The sequence below is a fragment of the Schistocerca serialis genome, chromosome 8, assembly GCF_023864345.2.
Source record: "Schistocerca serialis cubense isolate TAMUIC-IGC-003099 chromosome 8, iqSchSeri2.2, whole genome shotgun sequence".
Taxonomy (NCBI): domain Eukaryota; kingdom Metazoa; phylum Arthropoda; class Insecta; order Orthoptera; family Acrididae; genus Schistocerca; species Schistocerca serialis.
This window is the reverse complement of record NC_064645.1, coordinates 522979702-523003887: the sequence shown is the minus strand read 5'-3', so window position 1 is coordinate 523003887 and position 24186 is coordinate 522979702.

The following is a 24186-nucleotide window of genomic DNA, read 5'->3' as shown; positions in this document are numbered from 1 at the left end:
GTATATGATGTGTCCATACCACCGACCGCTCCATTTTTGGATCTTTTCGTTGATTGGAGCCACTCCAGTTAGTTGTCTGATCGTTGTCTTGTTACTGTGGCCGAGCGGGAAATGGCTAATGGTCTTCTCAGCATTCGAATTTTCATAACATGTAGTGAAACTCCAGAACTCCTGGGTGTGCGCCAACGCTTAGTACCACATAATGCCACTGTCTACACCGTTGTGCCTTATATCTTTTATTTTATGCGGATGGGCACCTTGTTCTCACAAAGAATACCAGTGATGTGTCTGAATCGACCCAAATCACTGTGGTTGCTGCTCGCTCAACTTCTTACTTGTAGTCGAGAACCTAGATATAGAAATGTGTCGATCTTGCTAAGTGTTCTAATAGCCTTCCTTGTAGCCACCATGTGCATCACATCTTCTACATATTGCATTGTCCGCGGTACTATTTTCAATAAGGGGCTTGTTGTGGTAAACATTACACTAAAAAAGAGCAAGTATGTAGCTGTATTATTTTATTAACTGTATCACAGATGATCACTAAATCCACAGAGGGGATATTGGCGATAGGTATACTGCAGATAGCGTCAGATAACACGTGCTCCAAAATCACTCACGATAATTAAATAAATGACTTAAGGAGCGTAAATGAGTAGCCATCAAATTTAACTGATACACTGTGTTAACTCCTTTGCGGGCACATTTTTTCATGGCAACTAAGCGAACATAATATTTTGCTAGCCTATTAGAAATGTGATCAACTTACTATATTTATTTTTTAATAACTTTATTTTTGAGATATCGGACCAAAAACTATGTTGGTACATATATCACCACGCCATCTTGGTGAGGTATTTAAATTGGTTGTAAATGGTTGTCCCACTCCACTTTTGAGAACTGTTATGTGTTGCCACAACACGTAAATAAAATAATAAACAGTGTTTTCTGCTTTTATTTTATATTTTCTATTATTTTATTTTGAAACTATAGTTTACCGATATTAATGTTTACTTATCAGAATGTGAAAACAATTCTTGAATCTTTGTCACTGACTAAGGCTACGAACTCATACAGGATGCAATAAAGTATATTGCACGAGAGAAGCAATGTGTTCTGACAACAGTATTAATCCCACGACATACAGAAACTAATTGTTGTAGCAGTTTTAGTACACACTGTGCAGTGTACTACCACAACTTGTCTGTCACAGACAAAGGTTTTAAGAACTGTTCCCAAGAGTTTTTGGATACCTCTTAGTTGGTGCTGAGTATGCTTCCCAAGGACCACAAATCACAGATTAATTTTGCGGGAAGTATACTTCCCAAGCCACTTCCAGAAACTATATTAGTGGTAACCATAGTTCGCAATAACCATTAATACACGGCTTCTTGTTGGGATACATACTTCGCGCCGTCCTGAAAGCTGTATTTCACATCAAACTAAAACTACAGTTGGTGCAAGGAGGGTACAGAAGTGGTATCACATATTCCCTTACGCATTGTAAGTACACACGACAGTGGGAAGTACACCCCGAAAGGGTTAAAATAATCAAACAATAGATATACATCACGTAAGCTCTACACTAAGTGTAAACCTGTACCGAATTTTTAGAAATCACACAAAGATAAGGTTCCTATTCACTTATTCCAGTAGTGCATTAAGTAACTTGAAATGCAAGGGACAATGATGAAGTGGTGTGCATAAAACATTAGACAGAACAATTAAAATACTTACCTGTAGTCATGTTGCAACAGGAGAAAAATAATCGATCTCCGAAGCTCTGCAATACCATTTCACTGAAAGCTAGACCGTACAGGAATTAATCATCACTGCGGGACAGAAAACGATTACCATTTTTAATATGCAAATATCCAACGCATTGTGTATTGCTATGCACTGTAAACAGCTGTAACGGTCTCACCAAACCCGTAACTGCAAAATCATCCTACAATCAGTTTTAGACCTCATTACACCACGTTCAGGACACAAGTACGAATTGAATTGAATTGGCTAAATGGCACAAGTGACCTACCTAACACGTGACTGGCTGCAGTTGTGGGCGAATCACTGAACTACACCAGTGTTTCACATACATATTGCTCAAAGAGCTTTGTGACCTATCGTTACCAACTATGAAATATCTTTTTGAAATGCATGCAATATTTATTTCACTGTCTAAAGAAGATAAAAGTATGAAGAGATAAAAGCATTGTTTAAAGTACAGCTTTCATAGACTTCTCCTTATAAATAGGAGCATTTCTGTAATGTGCTCTGAAAAGATTCATTTCTGGATGTTATAAACTCATGTAAAACAAGAAAAAATATCCTTTATATTCACATAAAGAAAGGAAGCCACTTATCAATGAATAATAAGTTTGTGTGATGATACTCAAGCTAGGTTCATTAATGGTCACATCCTGGTGAAGACTGCATGCTTCACATTATATAAATCTAATTCATGAGTACCAATTTTTTAGTTCCACAGTAATAATAAAGTCACTTTTACAATATTGCAAAACAAACAATTAGTCGAAGATAAATATCTAAAAGATTTTATTTTATTATTATATACAGAACTGTTAAAAGGTACAGTATCAGAATGTTTACGTTAAAAGACCGATTAACACCCGTAATGCCAAGACATTTTACATAATGTGCATTACCAAGAGGAGGGGAATGGGGGGGCGACATTGTGGCCATGCAGAAAAACTGTTAATTAGGTCATTGTTGTAGAACTATGTTAACAACATGCTCTTTAAAGGGAAACTGGTATGTGATCGGGGTCCAGAAATTAAAAATACCTTTAGCACAGTCTTAGCAATAACAAAACGCTTTCAAAAAGGTATACTGCCGGTTTTAGGAACACCACAATAAAATATAAAAAGCCAACTTCGGTCATTGTTTCTGACGTTTGAAGGACATCCTTGTATAACACAAGGTTGACAGTTTCTCCTGAAGGAACAAATTCATTATGAATGATACTCCAACAGTCAAAAAAGTAAATACGAGCTGTTTTGATTTTTGATTTGCTCATTCGAGCCGCTTTTGGTGGAGGAGATGTCTCAATACGCCGCTCCTCATTTTGCCCCTTCGTCTCAGGATCATACTCAATAATCCTGGATTCATCACTGATGATCACACTACTGAAACATTCGCGGTTAATGGCAGTCTTCTCAAGAAGACAAACACACATGTTTCTTCGATTGTTGTTCTGCTCAATTGTCAGGTTTCTGAGCACCATTTTGGCACAAACCGTCGACATGTGCAAATCGTCAGTCAGATCTTTGATTTAAGGTGAAAGTGGTCAAATCTGACAGGTCACCCATTATCTTTATTGTTAAATGTCCGTCTGGTCTTCAAAGACCATGCACACTTTCGACGTTCTCGTCGGTTTTTGATTTTGAAGGCCTCCCTGAGCAAGATTCATCTTCAGCGTGCTAACAGCCTTCCAAAAATGATTTGTGCCAGTGAAAAACTTGTGCTCTTGACAAGGAGTGTTTCCCTCAGGCCTGTTTCAACTTTTCAAAGGTCACACTCATTGATTACTCAAGTTTAACAATAAACGTGACTGAATAAGGTCGTTCTAAATTCCACTGTTACATTACTGTAAACACACAACGGAAATTTAACTTCATTGATGGGGGCTCTCAAAAATCACGTGACTGATGTAAAGAGCTGAAAACTCAGGCCGTCAGAAAGTGACGATCACGCCAGTGTACATAGCACTGCCAGATCGTTCGCAGTGCTGTCTGCGACGTTACTTCTCGCACACGACACATGTATGGAATCTGGTAGAATAATTAAAAACAAAAATATATTTTTCAAAGTGTCAGCGTGCGAACCTTTCAAAGAAACATAATCGATATGGGCTTTTGGAGGCGAAGGCCCACTCCTATACCCTTCATGACTGCTCGGCACAATAATTTACGCTTTGGCTAGACCAATCAACACCTCACTGGACTGTTGATCACCGGAAAAATTATGCCTGATCGTCAGCAGAGGACTGTTCAAGCTGGTGTAAGCTCTGTAATGGTGTGGGATGTGTGCAGTTGCAAAGATACGGAACTCCTGATACGATTAGATACGACTCTGACAGATGACAAGTGCATAAGTATCCTGTCTGATCACCTGAATCCATTCATGCCCATCATGTGCATTCCGATGGACTTGGGCAACTCCAGCAGGACAGTGTGATACCCCACACGTCCAGAATTACTACATAGTGCCTCCAGGAGCACGCTTCTGAGTTTAAATACTTGCTTTGGCCACCAGACTCCCCTGGCATGAACATTACTGAACATATCTGGGATGCTTTGCAACGAGCTGTTCAGAAGAGCTCTCCACCCTGTCATACTATTACGGTTTTATGGACAGCTCTGCATAATTCTTAGCGTCAATTCCATGCAGCACTACTTCAGACATTAGTCGAATCTATACCACATCGTGTTGCACCACTTCTGCGTGCTCGCGGGCCCCTACGCTATATTCGATAGTTGTACTAGTTCCATTGGCTCTTCAGCGCATAATCCACTTGTAATCCATTCACTTCAAAATATTTATGAGTGAAATCACAGTTTACATCACCTCAATTGATCAATAAACATACAATACTAACATGTACAACACCTTCTAAACAATAATTAGTGCTATATGTGGAGTGCATGAAGAGATAATCATCACACTATTTACATACCTGTCATGAGGTTTTTCAAACATCAATTTTACTTCTCAGCACGTCCTACAATCAGACCACCTTTATGGTCTTCATTTCCAGTTTTACTACATTTACTTCATTTTTGATGCTTCACAATTTTTTATTGATACACAAAACTTCTCCGAAAATTCTGTGCTAGATTTGTGGCTCATAGTAAAAGCCCTTTATCGACACTAAGTAGAAAACGAAAGCTAGCAGTACTGCAAAAATTAATTTAAAACATGCTAACAGCCAGGGAAATCATGTTCATCATGCAACAACACAAACACAAAAGAACTTTGTGTCTCTGGATGCACTGAAAACATTGAAGAATTGTGTCATAGTACACTAAATAAATAGCCTTCCACTAATTCGCCTACCACTTCAGCACACATTCTCCAACTCCATATTTCTTGTGAAGTCCAAGGACCTCATTGGCAAATGATATAATAGGACTGCGTGAACACCATACTCAATCACAACATTAAACTCATCCCTCATGCTTTAACATACCATCATTATACTTAAAACTCACTACACCACAGCCCAAGGCCATCACTTCTTGGTATGTCAACAAAAAATCAGCTCCTAAAATCGTATTACTAGCCAAATTCCACAGAGTTACTAAATTCGAATAAAGCTATAACCTTCGAAAAGGAAATCAATACCTACTTGTCTCTTCATCTCTGCTCCTTTTGTGGTAATCATCCCTTTCACTTGAGTCCACTGTAAAGAAGGAATAGTTCATAAAGCTACACCTTCAGATCTGTGAAATGCAGACTCACTCAACCCAGACGACTGGCTTCCATCACCGGGAACACATGGTAAAATATATTTGGCACACTGGACTCTTCAGAGAATTGAGATTTTCTTGACCATCACTTATCAATATGTATCTCAAGCATACAAAATTAAATATATTCAATTTCTCACAGGCGTTTTTTCATCCTGTTTTCAGCACTCAAATCAGCTGCAGACATCAGTTGTCAATTATGTGGCTATGGGGCTATGGGCTATCCACTGGAACATTTTTCTGTGGATAAGCTGTGTGTACCTCTACAAAATAGGAACTTCAGTTTGTATGTTGTCAATGTCAGTGACTACCATTCCCTTTCCCACCTTAATTTCATGAAACAGTCTTCTAATCCAATCACTATTACCATTCCTGCAATTGTTGCTTTCATTGCAATTACACAATTCATCTGATGCATCCACTTTCCGTTCCCATATCTATCACAATATGTATCACATTGGCGGTGATCAACATTCCAATTGCTCTGTGACCTCAGACTAGGATAACAAAACTTACTGTTGCTTCTACCACAACCATTCTCTTCAGCACTGTCATATTATAATTCTTGAAGCAAAATCTCAAAACCCACTAACTACCCTTTCATCTGACCAGGAAGAATAATCTGGCTCAACTTGGGAGTAAATTTTACAAGTCAATTATAATTCAATTCAGTAGGACTGTAAGTAATTTTCAAAAATTTATCTTTACGCACCATCTATTCAAAGAAAGAAGCATTATTTATAAAATCAGTATTATTAAAATTTTTCATAAACAAATATGCCAAAGTTTCTGTCTTGCGCTGCCCAGACCAATCATCTAACAGGAATATCTGATAAAACTCGTCATACGGCTCACAGTTTCTAGTCAGTCTCAGTATTCACGTACTTAGGTCACCTACCAAACAACCACTTACAAAATCAGTTCTGTGATCAGCTGGCCATGTGGAAGGAAATAAAAACCGAACTGCTCTAGCTAAGCACGAGGATCAGTATTATTTCATGTAATTCTCAAAACTTGAAATTTTATAACAGGTAAGAAATCGTTATATTGAAAACTATGCTTCATTTCCAGTTTCCAGAATCATTATTAAAATGACCAGGGTTGTGAAGAATTGTCCTCCTTTCTTAACGAGCTACAGTATCTCATTCATCTTCATGAAGAGAATATAAATCACAATTATCTGGCACATGACCTCTGAGGTAACAGTGACACCGAACTTATTTCAATTTTAGAAACTCTCATTCAAGTACTGACATAATTCTTTATTCTCCTGTTACTCTCCATTTGATCTTCTCTGAATCTCCAAACGTCTGGACAGTTGCTTGGAAAATATATTGCTTCCAAACTAAACTGACATCATGCCACTGAAAGATATCAAGGCTGTCCTACCTCATACGGAAGTTATCTGATCCAGCTAGAAGTAAATACCTTAGCAAAGCTTAATTTGGCCTTTTCAGCTTCACACACATGTTATGTGGTCACTCATGTCATGTCAGTGACGTTGTACTGATTTAGAAGTAGGAGCTACAAATAATTATGAGGGTAGTTCAAGGGAACAATGCCGTCCATTGTTCACTAAGCTAAAAATAATGACGATGATAAAACTTTTTGGCATTGATATTCGATGAAAACAACATAGCAGAGTTGACACCAGCGAGAACATTCTCTATCATGATACCAGAAACAAAATCGGTATTGACATTCCTAGATTAGACTCACAAAAACAGATAACTTCCGCAAAGTAAACTGTTTGAACATTAGAATAAACTGACATACTCTCCAGTCATTACATCTTCCAACAATTTTGGAAGCAAGATGTATAACTAGCTAATAAACAATCCATTCTACAGTTCAATAGAGTTCTTCGAGAGTAGTAGTGTCGAAACAGAGTTTCAGAATTATGATTACTGTCCTGTACAACTGGTTAATATAGGATAAATCATTTGTATGTGCAAATTGAACAGTAATTTTGTAGTTATTACTACTGGATCATGCCATTAATATAAAACACGTTTCACTCTATGGCTAATAAACCCAATGAATCTGAATAAAATCCTAACTTTTTCGGAATAATTTACACAAGAAGATACAGTACCACTTGAACTCTCATCAGCATTAAGGGCTAATTGTGCAACGACAATAGTGTAAAGAGCGACCTTTTTATTTGTCTTCTGTACCTCCTTCTAATTCTCGCACATTGATTCTGCAATGGTATTTCATTCTTTAAAATTTGTTTTGAAACCTTATAATAATGTAGCATAAAGGGAAGGAAATTTTTTGATCTAAATACTTCTTAACTGGGTAGAGCCATCAAACATTCAGTTTTTCTTTCACGCCGATTCTTTGAAACCTGTAAATTTTCCTGTAACAGCTTCTTCTGTTCATTTACAGATCACTGCAGGATTACTGGACTCTCTTCTACAGAAACAACTCTGTTATTTTTTCACAGTAGAGAGCTTCTCTGAAGCTCTTACCTTAGCCGAGTGGTAATTGCACTAAATCTCCTCGAAATGTCTTCCACAGTGAATTCAAACTTTTGCACTAAATTGTGAATTCCCCTTTGTAGTATAATAGCGCTTCCTAGTTGTTAAATGGAAACAGCCAGCAAGTTATCACTAAACCAGTTGGTAGTAGGCTGTAATTTCACTCTAAGTTCCTTTCCACTAGTTCTGGGGCTAACATGTAATTAAGTTCCTTAACATTAGACTCAAATTTGTCCTATAATTCTTGGAACAATAGCATATTATTCATTTTATAATTGTGTTTTGAAACCGAATTACTTCTCTGTTGCTCATCAACAGGAGCTATAGAATCATTTTCCAGAATACCACAAATAGTACTAGATACAGAAATTTATTCAAATTAAACACGTCAGTGTAGACATTCAACCTTTCTAGGAATAATGCACTTAAAGTTACATTATCGCTCCACAAACATTAATTATTCATTGTAAAACCTGCATTGATGATCACTGAAGCACAAGCTGCCATAGCAGACAGCCTCTGTGCACACTACACCTCATACCCACACCAGACATATAATTTTAAAGTCCAGATACATACTAATAATAATTAAACAAATAATTTTAATAAAAATTGTACTATATCCCATTATAACCGACACGCTCTCACAACACAGACACAACTCAAGACTCAAACTTCTTCACAATCTCACCCTGTTTAAACGCAGGTGAGTGTAGCGGTGGTAGTTTGAAGAAAACTTTAATTTTCTAACACTAATTTATTAAGCAAACTCATGTTACTTTTCCCACTATAATGACATCATTTCTTGTAGAGTACCATGCACACTCCAGATATGAGTCCCTCTCATTGGATAGAAATATTGGCTCCTACGAAGCAGGTAGGAAAACCACAACTATAATCAATATAGCAAATCCAATTCTAATGAATCAGCAAAAACATCATGAAACGTAAATCCCAGTCAATTGTGTACTCGAATTAACAATAAAAATTGTTATATGTAACAAGATTAAAGACTTCAAAAACAAACAAAAAACAATTATCCTGTATGCTGCATTATACGTCAAATAGGTGAAAGACAAATTTCCTCATGAGCAACAGGAAAACATTGATCTCTGTACTATAACGACCAGGCCTAATCCGCGTTGCTGTGCATCAGGACGGGTGAGAGAAATGGTGAAGGAGCGGGCAGATTCAAATCCGAACTTGCAGTCAAACAGTCATAGCACTGACACAGGTCTGTTGAAGCAGCCATACACAGCACTCCGTCTAACCTCAGGGCCGCACTTTGTGTTGGAAAACTCTGCCGACGTCGGAATGCGCTGACGCCTGTTATCCTGGGCCGCCGTGGCTGCAGCCGCGACGCCCGTGGGCCGCCAGTGACAAAGAGGAGCACTGGCTGTCCAGGCCCTCCGGAGTATGTCGGCTAAGCAGCTCCCTGTACTCGTTGTGCCCACTCGTGTGCTTGGGTGTGGCAGCTGACGGTAGATGTCCTCATGACGACCTGCGATGCCCTAGTCACCCGCCACAGACAGACAAAGACAGTGGTCAGTTGTTCAAATGTGTGTGAAATCCTGTGGTATTTAACTGCTAAGGTCTTCAGTCTCTAAGTTTACACACTACTTAACCTAAATCATCCTAGTGACAAACACACACACCCATGCCCGAGGGAGGACTCGAACCTCCGCCTGGACCAGCAGCACAGTCCACGACTGCAGCGCCATACACCACTCGGCTAATACCGCACGGCCGGTGGCCGAAGGCGTCTAGGTTTCTTGGAGACCGCGAGTGTGCATCTCTCCCAGCCAGACTGTAGACATCTGGTAGTCCATCGACCGAAGTAGCGCAGGGGGTGGAGAATGACTGGGCCCAAACTCCCCACATCATCGAAACTTCCCGCAAATCCCGCAGCCATCACGCCACAGACATGGTGTGCCTCGTTGCCAGATTGCCAGCAGATTTCTATCACTAAGGCTGGATCGCGGTTTCTCTGAAACACAAATTACAGCATTCTCTCCAGTCTAATAAGCAGACCGAATGGAGGCATTACTTCAAGCTTTGGGTTCCTACGCTCGACTACTTATAACCATACAACTGCGCCTTCGACTTAGTACTATTACACGGGGACGAGTATGTTTATTTCATGTTACTTGGCTTTCAGATTTTCCTAGCTCGCTGTACCCCGAGGACGGGTTCCTACACCCAGTTGAATTTGCAACGCGTGAGTGTCTCTTGGTCATACTGTGATACAGCGTTGAGGCTCTACGTGGCTCGCCCGTCCCTAGTGTAGCAACGCTGTCTGGCCGGAGTGTTTTGTCGTAATGTCAAAAGCACAGTCCAACGAATTACTCTATTAGCACTTCGGTCAGGCTTGCCTCTACTGCCTAGCCGCGTGTAGGAATAACACGTTTAAGACATTCGCAACTCGCGCACCTAACTTTTTCGGGGTGCAGCACACATCACCTCTTTCGAAAGATTCGTCCCGAATCTTCCAGGACCGAGACCTCCAGTCCTGACTTGTCATACATGGGTCCTTCCATATCCACTTCCAGCATGGGCTTACTCTCAATACAGCCCTGAATGTAATGTTTATACCATCTAACACAGAACTACTACTTCCATCAATCTTTCCCACGGCCATTGCCTGCTAAACACTCTTCTGGATATTGGTGTCTCGGCTGATCTGTAGGTTGTGTCCTTCTGCGATTATGTCATAAATAAATTATGCAAATATCTAGTAAAGAAACTACATATTGGTAGATAAATTCATCTACGCAATCATGTGTTGACGATTTTCTTGAATGGTTTGGATATTATGTAACATCAGCTCGACTAAAATTTTCGTCTGCTGTGAATCGATAAATCTGTGTAATGAATGTGTAAGTTCAGGGTTGAGGGTGGCATTAAGGTGCTCTAAATTCTGGAAGTGTAATAACCTTAATGGCCCTTCTGGCCAGTGCAGTAAATTCCGCGTTAGTGCAATGACAGTCATACAAGTGAGTGTTCACCTAAGACAGAAACCCTCCCCAAGATGAAAGCCATAGTACCCCACTCGTCGTATAAAATCGCCGCTTTCTGAAAATGACCAAGTGCACAATTTAATTTCAAACTTCTCCTAATCTGTTATCGCAGACAACGTTTTTATTAATTTATCTCCCGCGTTCAATCAAGTTCTCCTCCTACAAACAGCAAGTTGTGGACAATCTATACTAGCTGTGATAAGTGTGCTCTTAATTTACTGTCATTATGATACTCCTTCAGCATCTCCCTAAAAATCGTTACTTGCCTATGCCCCTGTGTATCAGTCCGAAACAAAATCTACCAGTCTCCGAATTTCATTTCTCTGATCTGTGGATTTCAATGTCCACTGATGTCTCATAAGGAAGGCAACCGACTGCCTAGAGAAATATATACCTCAAACAAACATTTGAATGAGAGCTAAGCATTCTGCTCCACTCCCTATGATGTATGGCAAACCCAGAACCATTCCCATCATCCAGGATGTCATAACGAAGTCGCCAACTGAGGAAAGGAACCATCTATCACCCCTGTCCTCCTTCCGAAACGAGTAACTAACAACAGATAGCAACAAGAACAACAGTAACAAATATCTCACATGACCCTACAATAATAAAAAAACACATGTGGCACCGACATGAAAACAATAAATTTCCTGAAAAAATACACTCCTGGAAATGGAAAAAAGAACACATTGACACCGGTGTGTCAGACCCACCATACTTGCTCCGGACACTGCGAGAGGGCTGTACAAGCAATGATCACACGTACGGCACAGCGGACACACCAGGAACCGCGGTGTTGGCTGTCGAATGGCGCTAGCTGCGCAGCATTTGTGCACCGCCGCCGTCAGTGTCAGCCAGTTTGCCGTGGCATACGGAGCTCCATCGCAGTCTTTAACACTGGTAGCATGCCGCGACAGCGTGGACGTGAACCGTATGTGCAGTTGACGGACTTTGAGCGAGGGCGTATAGTGGGCATGCGGGAGGCCGGGTGGACGTACCGCCGAATTGCTCAACACGTGGGGCGTGAGGTCTCCACAGTACATCGATGTTGTCGCCAGTGGTCGGCGGAAGGTGCACGTGCCCGTCGACCTGGGACCGGACCGCAGCGACGCACGGATGCACGCCAAGACCGTAGGATCCTACGCAGTGCCGTAGGGGACCGCACCGCCACTTCCCAGCAAATTAGGGACACTGTTGCTCCCGGGGTATCGGCGAGGACCATTCGCAACCGTCTCCATGAAGCTGGGCTACGGTCCCGCACGCCGTTAGGCCGTCTTCCGCTCACGCCCCAACATCGTGCAGCCCGCCTCCAGTAGTGTCGCGACAGGCGTGAATGGAGGGACGAATGGAGACGTGTCGTCTTCAGCGATGAGAGTCGCTTCTGCCTTGGTGCCAATGATGGTCGTATGCGTGTTTGGCGCCGTGCAGGTGAGCGCCACAATCAGGACTGCATACGACCGAGGCACACAGGCCCAACACGCGGCATCATGGTGTGGGGAGCGATCTCCTACACTGGCCGTACACCACTGGTGATCGTCGAGGGGACACTGAATAGTGCACGGTACATCCAAACCGTCATCGAACCCATCGTTCTACCATTCCTAGACCGGCAAGAGAACTTGCTGTTCCAACAGGACAATGCACGTCCGCATGTATCCCGTGCCATCCAACGTGCTCTAGAAGGTGTAAGTCAACTACCCTGGCCAGCAAGATCTCCGGATCTGTCCCCTATTGAGCATGTTTGGGAGTGGATGAAGCGTCGTCTCACGCGGTCTACACGTCCAGCACGAACGCTGGTCCAACTGAGGCGCCAGGTGGAAATGGCATGGCAAGCCGTTCCACAGGACTACATCCAGCATCTCTATGATCGTCTCCATGGGAGAATAGCAGCCTGCATTTCTGCGAAAGGTGGATATACACTGTACTAGTGCCGACATTGTGCATGCTCTGTTGCCTGTGTCTATGTGCCTGTGGTTCTGTCAGTGTGATCATGTGATGTATCTGACCCCAGGAATGTGTCAATAAAGTTTCCCCTTCCTGGGACAATGAATTCACGATGTTCTTATTTCAATTTCCAGGAGTGTACATAATGCAAAAAATACCCATAACCCATATATCAAGAATAAATCTAACACCAACATAATATTTCAAGTAATGTAACAACAGTGACGTCAGACCATAGGCATGCCTTGTGCTTTAAGCTGTCTAGACGATTACGTTTCTCCTTTCTATCAGCTTTACCTAATCGTACGGGGTCGGTCAAAGGGTCCAAAGTACCCTTAAACTGTTTAATCAGACTGACGTGCAGGATAGACATTGTACGTTTTGGTAGGAAATTGTACCATTCCGTTAACAGTTGAGATCATATCCACGACCTGGTACGGCTTGAGATATTTAGTCAAGAAATTATTTGTCTTTCTCTCTGGTATATAGGGGCTAGTAATTAACACACACTGCCCTCTACGGTACTGCGGCAGCCTGCCTGTGCGCCTATTTCGCTGTTCCTGGCGTTCCAAAGCCGTTGTGTACGGGTTTTGTACGTTTCTTCTCTTATTCATTGGTTCGCTATTCACTAGTAATTTAGGACTCCAAAAAGTCATATTGAGTAGGCACTTTCATCCCGTACCTCAAATAGTGACATGACTGTTCCCGTATGAACCTTTTAAGTTGCTCGCGCAAACTGCATATGCAAAATGGGTATCCCAGTCGTCGTGTCTGGCAATCAAGTAATACTTAGCAGTTTAGAAATGGTCATATATATATATATATATATATATATATATATATATATATATATATAACCAGCTCTTTAACTTGCACGTGGCCGTGCGGTTAAAGGCGCTGCATTCTGGAACCGCAAGACCGTTACGGTCGCAGGTTAGAATCCTGCCTCGGGCATGGATGTTTGTGATGTCCTTAGGTTAGTTAGGTTTAACTAGTTCTAAGTTCTAGGGGACTAATGACCTCAGTAGTTCAGTCCCATAGTGCTCAGAGCCATTAGAACCATTTAACTTGCACAGAGGTGAGGGAATGACCACCACACTTGCCTGAGTCACTCATTAAGATTTCAAGTTCTTCATAACTTTGTACCCTTTTAAAATCGTTGTTCACATTACACCATGTGGTATTTAACAGTTTGAATATAGTTTGGAAATTTTACTTAGGATTCTACCTGCTTGCTGTTTCCTGTTGTGCTTTCGAGAAATCAGTAACAGTGTTGTCATGATGCGAGTTAAGTGGAAACTTTTATTAGAGACATGTAATTGTTTTACTTTGGATGGGCATTTGATTTAAAGAGAAGTTGTACTCAGAACACTTGCAGTTGAGTTCCAATTTGGTTTTCTTTGTCAAAGGTTAGAATATGAGTTTAAAGTGGATATCAGTTCATAAGGACAAAGTTTTCGTAATACGTAGATTTCTTCTACAGAATGGGAGGTAAAGTGGGGCTAAATTTCATTAAAAATGTAGTGGGGATGTTATTCATTCATTCTGATAGCTAACCTGCTACAAAATGTCTATCAGTCGCTGCAACAACATGAAGTCCTTTGCAGAGTGGGGGAAAGCATCAGGCACACCTGCTGTGGGTCCCTGGACTCTCAGGAATTAATGACAAGGAGCAAGCTGATAGAATGACCAGGACAGGCACAATGACTCGATTTATTGGACCGGAACCTGTCATCACGTAAGATGACAGTGCCACCAAAACTACGTAACTGCAACAAGAGGTAGAACGTTTATTGAACTACGAGCCAAAATCAAAAACATGGCAAGTGAATGTTGCCGAACCATTCAGTAGGAGTTCTATAATAATGAACTTGAACAGAAAACAGATCAAACTCGTCGCCGACTTTATGGCTGGACCTGGAACTTCATAAAACATCTGCACCGGATGGATACAGAGCAAAAAGCCTCTACGTGTGGACTCTGTGATGAGGAAGATGAAACTGCACCACATGCAATCTTCCAGTGCGAAACTCTGGCGGCCAAAACACACAGAATAGTCGACTAGGTAGAGCCAGAAGGAAACTTGTCTAATAAGAACATAGCAAAGAGTCTTCTACTACTTCTTAATGGTACCGGTTTGCTTTACTAGAAATACTGGGATCGAAATACCAGGAAAAACTCAGTTTCCGTGGGTGCAGCAGTGGGCTAAGACCTTGTTGTTTTTACCTCTCTACATTATAAATATCATATTGAAGGGTCTCCACATGAGCCTCTTTATCAATTTGCGTAACATTTAACTTAATGTAACCACCTCTGGCACCTCAATTCTGGGCACAAACTGCAAACTGCTTAAAAAAAGACTGAACAGCTGAGTGTGTCTGTAGAGGATTCAAGGTATATTATCTTTATTTCACCTCACATTTTACAATGTCTACAGTAATTATCGGAGCCCCACACCCATATTCAATACATTTATGTGTACTATGTCAGTGCATAAATCCTTCCCTGATCTCGCCTGAATCAATGAAGAGCATGAATGAGAGTGTACAAGATAAATTTAAATGAACAGTTACCAGTTCAGAAGCCTTCCGTTTGGATAAATATATCGTCAGCTGCTTGTAGTAGATGCCTAAACAGTATAATTCCTGCAGATTTATGATCAGACATAGCACTCTATGTGGATGACATTCTCGTGGCAGTGAAGTCATGGGTTGTCCACAATGAAGTGGTGCATTGACTACTGGAAGTCTTTGAACAGGTGAGAGTGACTGTGACCTTAGACAAGTCACAATTCAGCAGAAAAGAAATAAGATTTCTGGAACTCATCGTATTTGCTGATGAAATACAACCTGACATGGACAGGAACTGTGCGATTGCGGAATGCGCAACTCCAACCAATAAAAAACAGTTAAATGGTTTCCTCAGACAATTTAATTTCTGCCAGTGGTTTGTGAATCGAAACTTGGTAGCCGTGCGGTCTTAGGCGCCTTTCCACGTTTAGCGTGGCACCCCCATTGGAGGTTCGAGTCCTCCCTCGGGCTTGGGTGTGTGATGTGCTTAGCGTAAGACGAAATGAATCTCGGGTGACCAGCCTGGTATGAGTTTGCATAGGACACATTATTTCGGCAATCGACCACGTTGCCATCATCAGGTGCGCTGATGTACAGACCGTCGGTGGGCCGGCGCCATGTATATATAGGACAATCCCCGACTCCTCTCTCAGGCGCTTCCTATGAGTCGGTGCGGTCCGCGTCCCGTGCGCGGAACAGGTGCAGCGTCAGATTCTCCCGCCATCTGGGGGCTGCGTCCTAGGTCTTCTAGTGCAGGAGGGTCTGCTTGCACCGCTCTCGTTATCCTTCCCTCCTCCCCCGACGTCGGTACACTCTGGGAAATATTCTTTTTTCTTCTTAATCTGGCTGATCACGGGTTCCCACGCCTTGCTAAAGTTGAAACCGCTGTCACGATTTAGTTGTGGTTCCTTTACTGTGATCTCTATGGCTTCCTTGATGACACAGTCCAGTATTTGGAAGTCTGTGTCAGGACATTGGTTTGGTCATAATCCATACTGTGGAGTTCCGACAGGCAATGCTCATCGATTGCCGACTTACTGGACTGTTGCAGTCTAGTGTGCCATTGATGTTCTCGGCATCGGTCCTCAATCGTACGAATGGTCTGCCCTATGTACACACAACCGCATTGGCAAGGTATCTGATAAACCCCTGATTTACGTAGACCAAGGTTGTCCTTGACACTACCAACAAGGCTCTCGGTTTTTCTTGGAGGACGGAAGATAGTTTTCACTTGGTGTTTATCGGTACCGCGGTACTGAAACACAAGGTGAGTTGGTGACACTTCGCTCTCAGCTTCAGGGTGTGATGGCTTCGGTTACACATCTTAGGCTGCAGTGGATGGGCACCACTGTTGTAGGCCGACAGTGGGGATCCAACGGACGTCCAACACGTCAGAGTCCCCCGATCGGTCCTCACCAGTGGCCACCCCAGTTACTGCTCGCACTGAGGTTGACCCCTCACCTATGGTCAAGTGGGAGGTCCCCCAGGGCGAAGCACGCGGCTAAAGATTTCCCAGGCGGCCGCAAATAAGGCCTCCCCGGTTTTTCTGACAAACAGGTTCCAGATTCTGTCTGTGGCTGACACTCTCGCTGTGCCAGATGCTGTCGCCTGTCCTGTTCCGCAGAAAACCACTCAGCATGCAAGATCTGGGCAATCACAGAGGGTGGGATTATTGGTAGTTGGGAGCTCCAACGCTATGCTCGTTACGGGGCCACTTAGGGACTTGGCTGACAAGAAGGGTAAGAGAACCAATGTGCACTCCGTGTGCATACCGCGTGGAATCATTCCAGATGTGGACGCCTTGAAGAGCACAGGGTGCAGCTAACTGCAGCTGGTTGCTCACGTCGGTACCAATGATGTGTGTCACTTTGGATCAAAAGATATTCTCTCTGGTTTCGATTGGCTAACAGAAGTGGTAAAGGCTGCCAATCATGCTCGCAAGATGAAAGCAGAGCTGACCATATGTAGCATAGTCGACAGGACCGATTGCGGACCTCTGGTACAGAGCCGAGTGGAAGGTCTGAATCAGAGGCTCAGACGTTTCTGCGATAGAGTAGGCTGCAGATTCCTCGACTTGCACCAAAATGTGGTTGGGATTCGGGTTGCGCTAAATAGGTCAGGTGTCCACTATACGCAAGAGGCGGCTACACGGGTAGCAGGGCCTGTGTTTTGTGGACTGGGCGGTTTTTTAGGTTACAGGGTCTCCGGAAAACACAAGATGGGCTTCGGTCACAAAAGGCGTAGGCTGAACACAGGAAGAACGTAGATAAGGGAACCATTGGTATAACAGTTGTAAATGGTCGTTACTGAGTTGAGAAAGTACCAGAGCTCCAAGTGCTAATAGAAAGCACTGATGCTCAAGTCGTTATAGGCACTGAAAGCTGTCTAAAGCTGGACATAAGCTCAGCCGAAATTTTTGCGAAGAACCTAACGGTGTTTCGAAAGGATAGGCTAAACACAGTTGGCGGTGACGTGTTTGTTGCTGTCAGAAGTAGTTTAATTTGTCGCGAAATTGAAGTAGATACTTCCTGTGAGTTAGTATGGGCTTGGGTCATTGTTGACTACCGGAATAAATTAATAATAGGACCCTTTTACCGACCTCCCAATTCAGATGATACAGTTGCTGAAAGGCTCAAAGAAAACGTGAGTTTGATCTCAAACACGTACCCGACTCATACGGTAATACTTTGTGGCGACTTTAATTTACCCTCGATATTTTGGCGGAAACACATGTTTAATTCCGGAGGTACGCATAAAATATCATCCGAAATTGTGCTAAAGGCATTTTCTGAAAACTTTTTCGAGCAGTTAGTTCATGAGCCCACGCGAATAGTTAACGGTTTTGAAAACACACTTTACCTCTTGGCAGCAAATGATCCTGAGTTAATAACGACCACCAAAACCGATTCAGGGATTAGTGAACAAAGGGTTGTCGTAGCGAGATTGAATATCCCCAAATCCCCGAAAAATAAGCGAAAAATATACCCATTCAAGGATGCAGATAAACATTCACTTGACGCCTTCCTGAGAGACGATCTCCTCTCATTAATAATATAAGTGTAGACCAGATGTGGCTTCGATTCAGAGAAATAGCATGGGAATCAATTGAGAGATATAGATCAAATGAATTAACAAACGACCTCCTAGGTACACAAAACGGGGTAGAACACTTTTGCAGAAACAACGAAACAGACATGCCAAAATTAAACAGACGCAAAATCCCCAAGATTGAAGGTGTTTTACAGAAGCTCGAAAATCAGCGCAAACTTCAATGCGAGATGCCTATAACAGTTTACACAACGAAACGTTGTCTCGAAACCTGACAGAAAATCCAAAGAGATTTTGGTCGTATGTGAAGTATGTTAGCGGCAAGAAACAATCAATGCCTTCTCTGCGTGATAGCAATTGAGATACTATCGAAGACAGTGCTGCCAAAGCAGAGTTGCTAAACACAATCTTCCCAAACGTCTTCACAAAAGTAGACGAAGTAAATGTTCCAGAATTCGAATCAAGAACAGCTGCCAACATTAGTAAAGTAGAAGTAAAAATCCTCAGATTACTGAAGCAACTGAAATCACTTACTAAAAGTAAGTCTTCTGGTCCAGACTGTATACCAGTTAGTCTCCTTTCAGAATATGCTGATGCATTAGCGCCAAACTTAACAATCATATACAACCGTTCGCTCGACAAAAGATCCCTACCCAAAGACTGGAATGTTGCACAGGTCACACCAATTTTCAAGAAATATAGTAGGAGTATTCCACTAAATTACAGGCCCATATCTCTACCGTCGATATGTAGCAGGATTTCAGAACATATATTGTGTTCGAACATTATGAATTACCTCGAAGAAAACTGTCTATTGACACACAGTCAACATGGCTTTATAAAACATAGTTCCTGTGAAGCGCAACTAGCTCTTTATTCACATGAAGTGATCAGTGCTTTTGACAAGGGATTTCAGATCGATTCGGTATTTCTGGATTTCCGGAAGGCTTTTGACACTGTACCACACAAGCGGCACGTATTGAAATTGTGTGCTTATGGAATATCGTCTCAGTTATGTGACTGGATTTGTGATTTCCTGTCAGAGAGGTCACAATTCGTAGTAACTGACGGAGGGTAACCATGTAAAACAAAAGTGATTTCTGGCGTTCCCCAAGCTGGTGTTATAGGCCCTTTGCTGTTCCTTATCTATATAAACATTTTGGAGACAGTCTGAGCAGCCGTCTTCGGTTGTTTGCATATGACTCTGTCGTTTATCGACTAATAAAGTCATCAGAATATCAAAACAAACTGCAAAACGATTCAGGAAAGATATCTGAATGGTGCGAAATGTGGCAGTTGACCCTGAATAACGAAAAGTGTGACGACATCCACATGAGTGCTAGAAGGAACTCGTTAAACTTCGGTTACATGATAGATCAGTCTAATCTAAAAGCCGTAAATTCATCACTATACCTAGGTATTACAATTACGAACAACTTAAAATGGAAGAAACACATAGAAAATTTTGTGGTGAAGGCTAACCAAAGACTGCGTTTTATTGGCAGGACAGTTAGAAAATGTAACAGACCTACTAAGGAGACTGCCTACACTACGCTCGTCCGTTCTCTTTTAGAATACTGCTGCGCGCTGTGGGATCCTTGCCAGATAGGACTGATGGATATCATCGAGAAAGTTCAAAGAAAGGCAGCACGTTTTGTATTATCGCGAAATATGGGAGAGAGTGTCACAGAAATTATACAGGATTTGGGCTGGAAATCGTTAAAAGAAAGGCGTCTTTCGTTGCGGCGGAATCTTCTCACGCCCGGGTTCCCGGGTTCGATTCCCGGCGGGGTCAGGGATTTTCTCTGCCTCGTGCTGACTGGTTGATGTGTGATGTCCTTAGGTTAGTTAGATTTAAGTAGTTCTAAGTTCTAGGGGACTTATGATCTCAGATGTTAAGTCCCATAGTGCTCAGAGCCATTTTTGAATCTTCTCACGAAATTCCAATCACCAACTTTCTCTTCCGAATGCGAAAATATTTTGTTAACACCGACCTACATATGGAGGAACGATCACCACTATAAAATAAGGGAAATCAGAGCTCGACGGAAAGATATAGGTGTTCATTCTTTCCGAGCGATTTACGAGAATGGAATTGTGAAGGTGGTTCGATGAACCCTCTGCCAGGCACTTAAAAGAGATTTTCAGAGTATCCATGTAGATGTGGATGTAGATGTAGATATAATATATCATTTCACTGTTGGTCACAAAGTGTTGCGGATTTCACGGTTCTATGTGCCTCCCCTGAGTCTTGTGTGTCAAGCCTTTTTGGCCAGAAAGTTTTAACGCAATAAAAGTGCAATCCAGAAGCTTGCTCGATTAGTACATCGGCCGGGATGGCCTCTACAGACTGGCCGCTTGTTAAAATAAAACGTTTAAAATATTTACAATTGGGGCACCGAACTTTTTTTCCGGCTGCTGCACACCTCCCTTCTTTCAAAAAATCTCCCGAGTTTTCCAAGTCGAATCCTTAATTAAATTTACTCTTAACCAAAAGACTTCTGTGCTGTGCTGATGACAACATCCAACTGCAGGCCTGAGTTGTCCTATATGAGTTTCTCCTTTATACACTTACTCTCAAAGTGCGGTTTCCAGGACATAACTAAAATACAGTCTCAAATCTAAAGTTTATGTTAACTAGTACATAGATTCTACTTCCGTCAGTTGTTCCATAGTCTATGCCGGTAATCTGTCGTGGGAAACTGGTGTGCCCCATGTTCTGTAAACTCTGTCCCCTTCTGCTTTTATTCCAGAAATAAAATATTCAAATACCTTGTAGAAGCATGTACAACTGGTAGATGAAATAACTATCGATATAACCTTGTGCTGACGATTTTGTGCATCTGCTCCATTAAAATTTTCCCCTGATGTGATTCAATAAATTTGTCTAACGAACGCGTTGAGGGTGGCATTAAGGTGAGCTAAATTCTCGAAGGGTAATGCCCTTCATGGCCCTTCCAGCCAATACAGTTATTCCGCGTCGGTGTCATGACTGTCATACAAGTGAGTGTGAACGAAAGAGGGAAATCCTCCGCGAGCTAAGTGCCATTCCACGGCACTCGTCAGAGAAAACGCCGCTTTCTGTGTATGACTAAGTGAATAATTTAATTTCGGAATATCTTCCTCATCTGGTGTGCCGAACAACATTTTTATTAATAATCTCCCCCCAATTAACCTACCTCTTTTCCTCTTAACTATAGTCTGTGATACAATATCAACCAGCTGTGACAACTGTGCTTATAATTTACCGTAGATAAACTGTGACTAAGACAGCTTCCTTGTAAATCCCGAAAAAACCGTCATTTCTCTGTACCTATTTAAACAACTCTGAAAGAAAATCTTCCAATCTCCGAATTTCATTTCTCATTTCAATATCCACTGATCCCTTATAAGGAAGACTTCAGATTGCCTAGAGAATAACACAAATCATACCAGTTTTTGACCGATAACGTATGACAAACCCAGGACCATTCCATCATCCAGGATGAGATCATAAAATCGTCACTTGAGGAAAGGAACCGTCCTTCATCGTCCTCTTTCCAAAAAGAGTAACTAACTACAAGCAGAAAGAAGAATTAATAGTAACAAGAACCTGACAACAACTCTGTAGTAATAAAGGAGAAATATGTGTTGCAATGATACGAAAACACTAAATCCACCCGAACACAACGTAATGCAAAAGATACTCAGTACACAAATATCAAGTATAAATTTAGCACTAACATAAAACAGGAAATAATCTAACAAAGTAATTAATTACGTGAGCTCAAAGTATAAGGCATGCTTGTGCCTCGAACTGTCTAACGGACGAGATTCCCTCATTCTGCCTACTGCAACCTACCGTACCGGGAACACAGGTAACTGTGACACAGCATCCAAAACACTCTTAAATGGTTTCACCAGACTGATGTGCACGACGGAAATTTTGTAGGAAACTATACCTTTTCGCTAACCGGCGAGTTCATCTCCACTACCAGATATGGTCTGTGATATTTGATCAAGATTTTATCCGTCTTTCCTTCTGGTGTACTGTGACAGTCTGCCCATGCGCCTATTCGGCGGTTCCTGGCATACCACAGCCTTCGTGTTCGCCTTACCTCCTGATTTCTTCTCACAAAGGTCTTCACTCGTTCGCAGTTGGCACCTGACTTAGGACTTAAAACGTCAAAGTGGGACGGCATTTTCGGCCCGTATACTACCTCACGTAAGTACTGTTCCCGTGTCGACCTTAGAGTTGCACGTGCAAACTATATTTACAATGAGATATCCTAGTCGTCATTAAAACTTAGCATTTTGCAAGTAGTCTTCCGGTGGCGCTCCATTCTACTTTTGGTTTGCGGGTGGAACGGGCTCTTTCGTAACTTCCGAATATGCTATACATGGCACGTTTACTCCGTAGGTTCCAAAACTAAGCTCTTACCCTGGTCCGCAATTCAGTTACTGGGGACTCCAATCACCAATATCCAATTGTTAACTAATACTAGTGCCACAGTACTGGTCTGTTGATCTGGAATTGGTATCATTACTAGATACCACGAAAAAGGGCGATGACCCTAAGCATATACAAACAGGTGTTCTGTGGATAACAAATGTTGAGGTCAAGCATTTAAAATGGCTTCAACGCCTCTGTTATCATCAGCGAAGGGATTCTCTAGTGCAAAGTATCCTCTCTCTCAGCGCATGGTACACATTCTTTGACATATTCCTCCAAGTCACGCTGCATGTTACTCCACCAGAACCATTCCGCAATAAGCCTATCTGTTGCTCGTCAGCCATCAGCAACAGACAATAGCTGGTCATGAGCCTGTTGTAGCACTTCATTTTGAGGAACTGTCGGGACCACGATATGTGGTCCCTATTACGGGACTCTCTACAAAAAGTCTTCAAGTATGATAACGTGCTGCTGTGACTTAAAGGTCTAACAGTGTTTATCGTCTGCCTGTGCGCCCTGCTGTTCCAATTAACTCTTGTCCAATACACTAAACATGGCTATTTTGCGACTTAATGTATCCACATTTGTGTGACTTATTCCCGACCAACTCGTAATTAAAGTCACTAAGCCTGAGAGCCCAACGTGGCAAACGAGTAGAGGGATCTTTTAGGCTAAACAATCAGTTCAGTGACGCATAATCAGTCCCTCCTTTAAATCTTCTACCATTCAAAAAACATCAGTAATGTGTAATATCACATATGACCGTTAACATTTCCTTTTCGGTTCTTGAGCCGTTACTTTACGCCTTATTGACTGGCTGGCTGGCTCTGAGCACAATGGGACTCAACTGCTGTGGTCATCAGTCCCCTAGAACTTAGAACTAGTTAAACCTAACTAACCTAAGGACATCACACACATCCATGCCCGAGGCAGGATTTGAACCTGCGACCGTAGCAGTCGCACGGTTCCGGACTGCGCGCCTAGAACCGCGAGACCACCGCGGCCGGCTATTGAACCGCCACGGTACATAAACTACTGGATGCCCCTATCCATCAATCATCTGACCCAAAATACATCGTATTGCCTTATTTGATGCATCATAAGAGAGGATGAACTCTTTGTGAAAATTTGGAATAACTAATACGGGATCGGAAACCATTGTCTCCTCCAATTTCTCCAATGCTACCTGATACACCGGCA